At 37.5% G+C, this 12,747-nt stretch overlaps 1 protein-coding gene across 2 annotated transcripts in view; it reads right to left on the bottom strand.

Moving 5' to 3' along the window:
- The window catches only part of BTBD9 (BTB (POZ) domain containing 9), a 553,349-nt gene that overhangs the window by 273,834 nt on the left and 266,768 nt on the right, over window positions 1-12,747 (bottom strand). The window lies entirely within an intron of this gene.

Here is a 12,747-nt window from a genome sequence, read left to right as displayed (position 1 = left end):
TTATCCAGAAAAGGCAGTCACAGCTTTGAGTGCACCAAAAAAGTACCCCCATCCTTCCCCCTGTTGTGGCCTGAGTGCATCCTTAGAATGACAGGCAGGGATGGCTTTGCAGCTCTCCCCCAGAATTCTTTCAAGGAAAATCTTTTTCTGTCCATAGATTAATTCTGACAGCTACCTGGAGTCACCAAGGAACCACTCCATTTCCCCAGCACTGCAGGTGCCAATCAGCTGACATAAAAAGCAGGTTCAAAAGAGGAGAGCAGTCCCTAAAACATCCTCCACAAAGCACACACATCTATACTGTATTCTTCATTACAGGGCAGAGCCACAGAGTTTTTGAAGAAGAGAGGCCTAGATTTGTTTTATTAAAACAGGCCAACAGAAACATTTAAAATAAATTCTTTTTCTGAAGCTGCTAAAAACTACCTGTTCCTAAATACTTTCAAGTACACAACTGTGGTTGATCCCATGAAGGAAAGTAGAAGAGTATGATAAATGGAATGGTGATTTATCTTATAGGTTTTTCTTTAAAAAATGAGAAAAGGAGATTCTCAGCTTTATGACCATTCAGTAGAAATGGAATGAAGAATGATCTTTTCTTTTAACAATAGATGCTGTATTTTCCCCAGAATTCTTGTGTTGTTGTTATCACAACTTGGTCTTTGGTTGGGTAAGGGATTCATACAAATAAGTTTTCAGTGTCCAGGTGGTAGAAGCCTGTTAACAGTCCCATTTTTCAGTAATAAATTTCAAGATAAATACAGGTTCTGAGGCCTAAATTGTTTCCTTTAAAGTGTACAAGACAGACAGTTACCCTGTGAAAGCCCTCACCCACCTAAGTTTCAAAATGTGAACGCCTGAGAACAAGAGTTAACACAGACAAATGATTTCTGACTTAATGAACCACAGTGGCCAGAAACCTGCTGATCTTGCTTTCCCCTTCCAAAACTTGCTGCTCTCAGCTTTGGCCCCAAGGGTGGCCAATAATTTACATTAAAATAAAATAATGGAAAGACTTCAGAAATTTGGTTAATTTGCCCATCTTTTTTCATAAGCAATTTATGAAAGAACTGAGATTGGAAATACACACAATACATTACAGTGACACAGTAAGCCTCTTGATTCTTTATAGTGATATGGGTTTCCTGGAAAAGAGGGTTTCTGAAACTTACAGAGCTATAACAGCTTGCTTCTGTGATAAACGGCTGTTGTTTTTTGGTTTTGCTTCTCATTTTTCTCTCTCTTTTTTTAAAGTAGGGGAGCAGATTTTACTTTTTAGGGGGAAAAATAGAAGAGCAAGTCCTCGTTGAATCCTGTAAAGCTACTGAACATTTAGCTCTGGTGTGATGTACACGGTGAGGCTCAATAAGCATTCAGCGGAGAAATTATTAGCTCGAGAAGAAGAGGCAGAGAAACCCAGGAGAGTGCAATGCCTGGAATCTTCCAATTCTCCCAAGCCACACAGCTACCACTTTATCAGTCAGCAAAGAGGGTAGCTAGACAATGGTGCAGAAGGAACACTGGTTAAGAAATGAGAAGCATCCTAACTCTAGATATTCTTAACAATTGAAAGAATGTTGCACCAGAAAAGGTAAACAAGGACAATAGCCAACAAATGAAACCTCTTCTGAAAAGTGCAACATTTCCAGCACTCACTCATCCCCTTATTTCCTTGTACCCTCCCCATAAACTCAGCACTCAGTAATGGAAACGTTACAGGAGGTGTCTGAGTATCTGTGCATGTGTGGTGGTGGTGATGTGATAATAGGAAGGAAGAAAAGGTGTGGTATAGCACTATTGCTGTCAGCAATAAAAACGATAGATTCTTTTTGTCCCCAGCTTTTAGAGACTGATCATAAAACAGATGAGAACCCACTGCTTCCCTTACTCTGTACCAGTGTTTGCAACCTTTTTTTCATTATCACCTCCCTAAGGAGCCTCTGGGACAGTTTTCCCTAATATTTTCCTCATGAAATTTTAATACCACAGATATATTATATATCTACTTATGTGCTATAAGTATGTCTGCACTTTATACATTATGTGCTGCGTGTATATATGCATTTAATACATAAAAAGAAAAGGACTCCTTTTGCCGCTCCCCTAAGAGCCAATTTTACCTCTGTGAAGGGACAATATTACCCTCATTGTGACTGCATGCTCTCAGGTCTGTTTTGGACTCACAGACACCTCTGAAGAGCCCTAGTGGCATAGTATAACATGATAGACTGCTAACTAAAAGATTAGTGGTTTGAATCCACCAGTTGTTCTGCAGGTGAGGCAGGCTGTCTCCTTTTGTGAAGATATATAGCTTTAGAAACCTGACAGATGCATTAGGACAGAGGACAGGAAGAAGTGTTTAAAAGGAATATATGATTAGTCATTGTATGTATGGCAACAATTCGGAGTAAGAGGTGCATTGCAAAGTGGACTGGGGGAGGGAGAAGGGAGGAGGAAGGAAATTAAGCAACAGTGAATGAAAATTAAAAAAAAAACAAAACAAGTGAAATGGGGAGGGGGAATGAGGAAAATGTGAAACAATGAATGAATGAAAAGCCAACTTTTCTATAAACTTTGGTTCAAGTCACAACAACAATAATAATAATAAACCTGATGGATCACAAGTTAGAACAAACGTGATGGTAGATTTGGGTCTTGTTGAAATCTCTTTGAGAATATGTTAAAATCTATGAACAACCTCCTCACTCACCAAATACAGGTACAAACTTTTAAACACCGAGCATTCTTGGACGCTGTGGAGGCTCTTCATGGACCTCAAGCTAAGCACGTGCACTCTGTGGGCTTTCCTGGGGAGATCGACACTCTCACTCCTCTATTTATCATCTAAATAATCCAGAATCCCAATTCATCGCTCTGAGCACTGACCTCCAAACTGCACACTCATACATATTCATTTAGCTATCCCAGAGATGCTTCAACTTCCATCTGTCCAAATCCAAACTCATCATCTCCCACTTAAATAAACATACTTCTGGATCCCAAATCATTTGATGCCACCCTCTCTCCCCAGCTACTAGGGCAGGAGTCTGGATTATTTCTTCTTCCTTTCTCCTCACTTCACAGCCAAGTGATTAAAGGAGTCCAACCCGTTGTTTCACCTTGGTATTTCTCAAATCTGTCTCTTGCTTTCACCACCTAATTCATGTCATTATTATCTCCTATTTGAGGCACTCACATGATGTTTGTACTGCTAACTCTTGCTCTCCTCTATCTATCCTATTAGTCAAACTTCTGCTTAAGTAAACTGAGAATGAAAAATCAGACTATCAGTTTCTGTTTAAAATCTTCCAATGGCCAACTGCCCAACAAGAGACAAATATACACATTGGCAAATAAACAAGAGAGAATTATAAAACTTCCTTGCATACTAAAAAGTATATACGCAAACCCGAGAGCCAACATTGCTCTCAATGGAGAGAGTTTAAAGGCATTCCCATTGAGAACAGGAACTAGGCAAGGATGCCCACCTCTCCTATTCAATATTGTATTGGAAGTCTTAGGTGAAACTTTTCTGCTTTGTAATTATTGTATTCTTTATTATTTCATGTTTTTCATTGCAATCACCATTCTCTTGTACATGCAATGTAACAACATGCAGTTTTCGTGCTTAACAATATTCCTTTTTTTCTTTAATAAAGATATCTGATTTAAATTTAAAAAAACCCCAAACTTCCTTGCAAGAGATAAACATACACATAAGAAGCTACATTCGTTCCCTCAAGTCTCATTTTTATGCCATTCACACTCCCCTCGCCCCGCCCCGATAATCTACTGATATGAAGCCCTGTCTCACTAGCACAATGTGTATGTTCTTCTACCTGGAATAATTTCTACACATTCCTCCCACCCCCTTTCTACAGCTGATGAAATAGAAGGACTCTGGGGGCCTTATCAATAGGGAGCTTGCACTACCAACCCCAAGGCATAGTTGTACTAAATATGTTTCAGAGGTGGATAAGTTAAGGAGAGTCAGGATGAATAACAAATATTTTAGGCAAAACTGAAGCTTCAGGCCTGCTGTTCTTTTCAGTGCTGGGTGATCTAGTCTTCTTGTTCATGGCTCTAGGCACCTGACCAAGAGAGGCTGGTAAGATTCTATTAACAGGGATTTAAAGAGTCAGGGATACTGTTCTACAGAATTGGCTGCTGTTTCGAATTTCGAAGTAACTAATCTGAAATTGAAGCAGCCACGGTTGACCATATAACCTCATCAGGGAAGAGAATGAATGTCTGCAGACAGAAGCATTGATGAGACAGGAGCCAAACCTGGAAGGATACACAAACAGTTATTAACTCATAATCATTTTCCAGTGCCTATTTGGCCCTTAGGTATCCTCAAGGAGGACAAACATTTAACTACTAAGGGAAAGACTGGCAGTTCAAATCCACCCAGAAGTAAATGATAAGATGATTCTGCTGATCTGCTTCGAAAGGGCTCAGGCTTGAAAACTTTATGGAGCAGTTCTGGTCTGCACACATGGAGGCACCATGAGTCTGGAAATAACTCAACAACATTGGGCAACAAAATTACTGGTCCCTAACGAGGCCTGCATGACCACATTTCTTTTCTTGGCTCCATGAATTATCCCTGTATCCTGATGTAAATTCCAAGTTAGTTGCAGCCAGCCTGAGCAGATTTCTGATCCCTGCAAAACAAGGGATTTGATTATGTCAGGGCTGGTAGAGAAGTGATGACACTCAGTATAGAATCCAGATCGCTGCCTCTGGTTTCATTGCCAGTACTACTTACTCATCCTGCCTGTTTGAAAATAATATATTACTTTCTGTGTAAATAGGAGGGCAATCATATTAAAAGTCATAAATGTACCTCATTTAAATAAACTATCCAAGCTTCAATGCTCCCCAAAACATAAAATAGAATTGAAAACAAATGAATCTTTGCTTTGGGCTTTAAGGCTTATGAATTAAATCAGCTATTAATCAGACTTGGAAAAACACTGGCTTCTTTCCCATGGTCATTACTATAGAATTATTTTAAAGAATCAATACAACTCACTAACCTACATGACTTTCTGGTACTTTCACACTCTAGTTTGCTCCAGAACTTATTGCTAATTACTGGAGGTCTAAGAGAATTCACACACAAGTGACAAAAGACATAAATAATTTACAGTGCTATGGACATCCCATCAGATTCAACCTTGTAAGTGTCATAAGCCCAGTTATTTTTAAATCAGATTGTATTTTATAGGAAATAATAAAGATGCTACAGTAGCACAATAAATTCCCTCTAAGAGAAGATCTGCATTTCATTGCAACAAATGTCTCTACTCTATTAAGGAAGTACTGAAATTTGCCCTTAATACACCAGAGAGTCAAAGGTTTCCCTAGAAATGTTCTACAGGCTTGAAGGTGTCTGAGGCTGACAGCATGGTATAAGGTAATTTCCCTCCTCATCGCCCCCCTCTTCCCCAGTTTCCATATAGAGAAAAAGTCTTTTGGCTCTGAAAGAAGTTGCTCTAATCTAAAAGGACCTTGTTCCTGGTGTTTATTTTTTCTCAGCTGAAGCATTTTTTATTTTTTTCTCTGCCATGATCCATTTTGTCTCTGCAGAAGAGCCATGTTTATCATCCAGGACCTCTAGCATTGCTCTTGCTGACTGACTGAGTGGTCAGCAAAAAACCAAGTTGATGAGTCTAGGATGTGAGCACTTGGCAACCCCCTGCTGCTTTAATGGATCTCAGCAGTATTAGTTTACTGAAAGGCAATCCAGTCCGCCTGGGACAAATTACCATGCCGAGTAGTGTGCACAGATGAGACCTTTTATTTTGCTAGACTTTAATATTGGCTCTTTCCAAAAGACAAGAGAAATTTAAACTCTGAAAGTGTTCCAATAATCAGGCAACAAATGGAGAAAATCAGCCCAGTGCAATGGTGATGGATGCTTAGAACACAGGATTACCACAAGATCAATGGCCAGAAGGATCTGGGGGTGACTGGAGCTCTTCCTTTCCAGGACCTTTCTCAGGGCATGAAAGCCAAGTACATTCTGCCAGAGTTGTTTGTGAGACACAGCCCTGTGCAGAGGCACAGAGTGAAAGAGATGGATGACTTCTCAAGGTCACTGTCATCTCCATGATTCATTAATGTTGGGTAGGCTGCTCTGAGTTGTGCTTTCCTAAAGCAATAGACACTACTGTTCACCTTCTGTAAATAATAAATCTCTCAGTTTCCCAATCTTTCTGTAATCTGCACACCAACACAATGAAAATAATGTACACAAGGTTTTTCACTCACATAATAAGGCATGCACCCACCATGAATCCAATAGTATGGTGTGGGTGTTCTTTTTTCAATGTTGCCAAACTGTTATATTAGTGTTTAATATGGGATTACAATTGGGCTGATCAATGAAACTTTAAAATCCTCATACCTTGGATAGCCTTAATATCTATTCCTAACTTTTTTATAAAACTGAAGAGATTTGCATATAGTTCTAGACAACACGAATGAAACAAAGAAAGACCATTTTCTATTAACAGCAACAAAAAATTATACCCTTAATGTAAAAGAAAGACATTTAATTGCATAACATTCCCTTCTGAATCCCATGGGAATCACACAATGCTCACTCCACCTTTCCAGGGTTATTCATATAAATCAACCATCAAACAAGAATCTCTGGGACCTGAAAAACAGAATCTTCAGCCATTTCTTCAGTTCACTCAAACTTCCAACTCTAAAATGATTAAGACTTAAATATCACCAAAATTCCTTTGGGACTATATCTTTGTAAAAACCGCCAGTTTATTCTCATACCAGGAGTAGTCACACTCATTATTAAAAGACGTAAAGCCTAATCACAGTATGATGAAGTATGCTAATCTGTCATTTCCTCGGGCTATTTCTGCAGCTGTGAGTTGGGGTTATTAGTAGGTCGGTGTGGAATGACATAACCCATTTTCTAAAAATCAAACAGTGCTATAGCAGCTAGAAGAAAATCTTACTCCATCAATCCACAGATCTCTCAAGGAAAAAAAATAATAACACTTTGAAGTATAAAGCAAGACAGGATAAAACCTTTTTCATCAATATTTTCAGGAATGACAAATTTATCATTTTCTGTGTTTATTTTTCCTTTTTAGAGGATATGTTCTTGACAGTTTCAGCATTGAGACCATGGCCCACCCATCTTAGGTCTACAGCATCTTAAATGCACTGTATGTTTTCTATTCTCACTCATTCTTCTTCTCTCTGCACCTTCCAAACAGATCACATAAGCTCCTTCCCAACAACTTCCCCAAATATGCCATTGTTTCTATTACTTTGCTATCAGGATCGTATTCTTTCCTGTGAAACAAAATTTTAAAAGATCCATTAGATTGCAAATTCTAGGCTGCCCTTCCTTCCCTATTTGTGCCTTCTGTGTTTCTCTCAACTACTCATCTACGTTTCTTTGGCTGTCAAACATGCATGAGGACTTCTCTTTGGCAGAAAAGATAGAATTAAGAATTAAGGAGCTGATTTTTGGCAGTCACACATCCATCAGCGATCAAATTGTGCCATTCTGTTGTTTTCAATGATACTCCATACATTATTGGTAAAATAACTGAGGAAAAGCTCTTACGTCAGTTTGTTAGTACATCAAGTTCACATTTGAGGTGTATTGTATATAATAACTTGTAGACTATTCATCTTAGTCTGTTGTTTTGGGAACAGATTATCCTGGGCACTGTTATGTTTCACTCTCATTGTTAGGTGTTGTCAAATCAACTATGACTCATAGCAACCATATAAACAATGAATCTGAACTTTGTCCAATCTTATGTCATCCTCATTGCTCTTGATATACTCAAGCCCATGGCTACAGTCTTTGTGTCAATCCATCTTGTTGAAGGTCTTCCACTCTTTCATTAACCCTCTAAACTTTCCAAGTATGATGTCTTTTTCTAAGGACAGGTCTCTCCTAACAACATATACAAAGTATATAAGACAAAGTTTCATCATCTTTGCCTTTAAGGAGCACCCTGGTTGTACTTTCTCTAAGACATACTTGTTCTTTTGGCAATCCATGGCATGTTCAGTACTCTTCTCTAACACCACAACTCAAAGACACTGATTCTTCTGTCATCCTTATTCACTGCCCAACTTTGGATAGCAAGTAGTTGAAAAGACCATGGTTTGAATCAAGGGCACTTTAGTTTTTATACTAACATTGTTGCTCCTTGTCACCTTGGCGAGGTTCTTGAGAGATCTTTCCCAATGCAACATGTCTTTTGATTTTTTGACTGCTGGTATTAAGGGGTTGATTTAGGATCCAAGCAAGATGAAATTACCAACTTCAATCTTTTCTTCATCTATCCTTTTGATCCAGTAGTGAGAATTCTAATTTTCTTGATAATGACATATAAATTTTAAATCCACAGACTATAAGAGTCCTAACCAAGCCATATCTGTATTTGTGATAGTACACTACTTAAACATCCTCTATATATTGAAGGAAATTTACTGTTAGTTTTCTTTTATTAATAAAACCATAAAAGATGCACTTCAAAAGAGTATTCTGCTACATGTAGTATATGTTGTTGTGGTTGCTAATTGCCTTCAAGTTGAGCATGACAGTTACCTTATGAACAAAAGGCCTGAAGCCTTTCCATCACTACTGACATTTATCAAAGTTCATAGACATATAGACATATAAATAAAATTGTTAATACTGGTTTAACATTAAGATTTAAAAAGTTAATAGACAACACAACAAGATAAAGGTAAACAACCCAATTAAAAAATGGGCACAGGATAAGAAAAGACACTTCATCAAAGAAATTCAGATGGTGAACAAACACATGAAGAAATGTTCATAATCACTAGGTCTGGGAGAGATGCAAATCAAAACAACTATGAGATATCATCTCACCCCACTAAGAATAACAAAATTCAACAGAGCAGCAAACAACAAATGCTGGTAATGTTGTGGAGAAACTGGGACCCTTATCCACTGTTGGTGGGAGTGTAAAATGGTGCAACCACTATGGAAGGCAATATGGCACTTTCTCAAAAAGTAGGAAATAGAAATACTATTTGACATAACATTCCACTACTGGGAATATACCCTAAAGAAATCATAACTGCCACCCAAGCAGACACATGCACACCCATGTTTAATGCTGCATTGTTCACAATAGCAAACAACCCAAGTGCCCATCAACAAGCAAATGGATAGAGAAGCTGTATTTACACAATGGAATACTATGCTGCATCGAAAAACCAGGAACTCATGAAATATTATACAAAATGTGTGACTCTGGAGGACGTTATACTGAGTGAAATATCTCAGTCACAAAAGAACAAATAGTGCATAATTCCACTGTTATAAAACAGGACTGACTTGTGGGTTGGGAGTAAACGAAGAAAAGAGGAGACAATGCACACAGCATTGACACAGATGAGGGAGAAACCTGCTTAAATTTAATATATGATTTGCATGACAACAGTCCAGAATAAGAGCTGCATAGTAAAGTGGACTGGGTCAGGTTTGGGGGCGGGGGAGGGGGATGTATAACAATGAAAGAGTCATTTAGTGTTTTTATTTTTTTTAAAGAGAAAGGCAAACTTGGGGGGGAGTGGTGGGCAGGAAGGAAAATGTGCAACAATGAATGAATGAAAATCCATGTTCCCTATAAACTTTCATTATATAAACTTCCATTAAAATATCAATTGAAAAAGTTAATACAATTAAAATATAAAAGGCAAGTATAAGTAGATATTAAGGTAAATGGCAATCAAAGCTATCTCAAAGTTTGGTATCTTTCAAGAAATTCTGAAAAATAAGTTTTGAAAATACTGTTTTAAGCAACATATGTAAGAAAACACAGAAAAGTTATGTTGTACAAACTTTAAACTGGATTAATAATCAGATTTTTTTTCATCCCAATAATCAGATTTTTATGCAGACTCATAACACCCCTCTACACACATACAACAGGGACTTAAGGAGAGAAGCAACCTGCAATGAAATCAATACCTTTTATGTGGTCCTGAATGTATTGACAGATCTAAGGATACACTGACTGTGTCTTAGAAAGTGTCACTTGCTTTTTTTTCCCCCCCTGACTACAGTAACAAGGAAAAGTATTGAGGGGTAGCAATGACCTTTTAGTGATCTTTGGAACACAATGACGGAAAAACATAAAGCATGTCTAGGAGTTACTGAGATGTGATAGCCATCACTCTAGAGATTTGAGAAGGGAAACAGGGGCTTACAATTGTCTTTCAGAGGTTTGTCCCCTTAAGTCAAGAACATGAACTGAATCACTTCTCAACACTCCTTCCATGTCTGAGATTCTAAGTCCCTTGATAAAAGCTAGCACTGAAGTTCTGGCCAAAATGAAGGATGTGCCAGGACTGGATAAATAAGATGAAAATGAAAAGAAGAAATACTGTTGAGTTGTCTACATCGACTCTTTCTCAAAATGCAAAGCACTGAACATTAGTGTAGTACTGAAATATAAATTTGGTTAAAATAATTATCAACAAGAACTAGAGAAGAGTTGATGAATACAACTGAACTGCTAGTACACAGCTTTTTGTTAACACCAACTATTTACTGAGTAATCACAAGATGCTTACTATTGTGCTAGGAACTTGGCAATGACTTTCAGTGTGAGTTACAAAGTCTGTGCCCTGATCTTTACTGAAAATCTTCAAAGCAATTTTGAAGAGTATCAAATGCCAATCACAGTATCCAGTTACTGCAGTGGACCAGGAAGTGAGAAAGAACTTAAGTTATAGCTGAAGTTTGTTATCTATCATCACTAACTAGAGTATCAAAAGTTACCAGATATTTGAACTCAGGCAACAACACTAGACCTTTCTCAGCTCAGAGGCATTTACCATTTGAATTACCGAACAGACTTCTTCAGGAAAGACAGTATCTGTAGAAAAGGTCGTGGTGGCAGATTCAGCCATGTTTTAGATTCTAGGGATGGAGACACATGAATATTGTGAACAACCTGAGTTCTTTTAAAACAGAAACAGTGCTTTGGACATCAGCTTATTACTAAAAGTGGAAATTTGGGCTTAGCTAAAACTTTCTCAAAGCAATTAACCTTGAAGCAACCCCAAAAAAGTAGAGGAGCATATATGACAGGAGAATAAAGCCAACTCTGCAATCTTACTTGTCTCGCTCAATATGACCAGAAAGTAAACCCAAGATCTGGGAGAAAAGGCAAACTCCAAATTCTTCCCTGCTCCTTAATGAGCTTTGATGGGAAGCCAACAAAGAAAAGTTCTCCATGTGCCTTTTTTATTTTTTTTTTAAAAAGTAAGATGTTATACAAAGTGAAGACAACTTAAGGGAAACACTGCACGTGAAGAAAGGTTATAAAGAGAATGATTTGAGCAGAAAGGCTATGTACATGCAGTTTAGCTAACTAACTAGGGAAAGGCTCTCTATAAATAATTCTGAATGCTATTCCAAGGAAGAAGAGATTTTTTTTTTCTAAGTAATATTTTTCTTTTACTATGGTAGAAATTTATTCTTTAATACAGAGGACAAACGGGAATGAAACTGAGCAAGAAAAATTTGTCTTAACTACTAAAACCTTTCCACATTCTGTGGAATATAAATACCAATGTATGAAGGTAAGGTTGAGTATGAAATATATGTATTTAAAATGATAAAGACATGTAGTCATATAGATATTTTAAAGAAATAAAAACTGTTAACAAAATTCTAAATCCAGAAACAAGTGCTATTATTAACTCTCTGATAAGAGGGAAATCATTATATAAATCATTAACCACTAAGAAGCCTCCTAACACCCTGCAATACAAATACACATCAGATTTTATTGCAATTGTGTACAATGAAAATTGTAGACGAGCTGATGTATTCTCTTATCATTCATTTTATCTAGTCTACCCGCTCTAGCTACTCAATAGCTCTGTACGCTTATTACATTATATTTGTCCTTCTTGGAGCTGTTACAATCATAAACAGCTATCCAGTATCTGGAATGGGTAAGATAATTGCAATGACAATGACTGCCATTTGAATATACTGTGTGTCATAATTTGCTTTAAAGGCATTATCCTACTTGGTGACCCCTTTCTCCAGTACTAAAAGGCTACTTTCCAAGTTCCTTGAGCAAAGTTGGGCTTATCAAAACCAATTTCAGTTGGTGGATAAGGTTTCCAATATTTCATCAGGTTCATTTACCTAAATGTTCTATATTTAATTCACTACCATCTTATTCTGTTAAGGAAACACATACCTTTTTGGCTGAACTTTTTTCCAGTCTATTCTGCTAACCAGATATATAAAAAGTAAACACTTTACATACTGCTTTCTCACTCTTTGGCAGAAGATGTATTTTTTATGTAGCATTATACTGCTGCCTAATATCTGCTTTTCAGGAAAAAAAGCTGTCAGACACTGCAAGGAAGAGACTCTGGGGCTAAGAACAGTGCTTCAGCTGGAAATAATTACTCATGATCAAATAAAATCTTCTTCTCTACTTGATAATGAAGAAATTATTTACTGTGGTACCTTTTAAGAATATCAGAAATCAATGGTAGTACATAACTGTTACAGCTGAGGCCAAAGCAGCCTATTGTCGAAAACACAAGGAACAAGATTTAATCTCTAAGAGCATGTATGTACATAGAGCGGCCTGCCGAACTCGCTCAGCATATCTTAAGCTCAAGGAACTGAAGAACAAATTCAAACCTCGAGTTGCTATAATCAAGGATGCTTTCGGCAGA

This window comes from Elephantulus edwardii, unplaced genomic scaffold, assembly GCF_000299155.1.
Source record: "Elephantulus edwardii isolate Elephantulus edwardi_28Jun2011 unplaced genomic scaffold, EleEdw1.0 scaffold00017, whole genome shotgun sequence".
NCBI classification, from domain to species: domain Eukaryota; kingdom Metazoa; phylum Chordata; class Mammalia; order Macroscelidea; family Macroscelididae; genus Elephantulus; species Elephantulus edwardii.
Note: the sequence above shows the minus strand (reverse complement) of the source record. Positions and strands in the feature narration are given on the sequence as shown.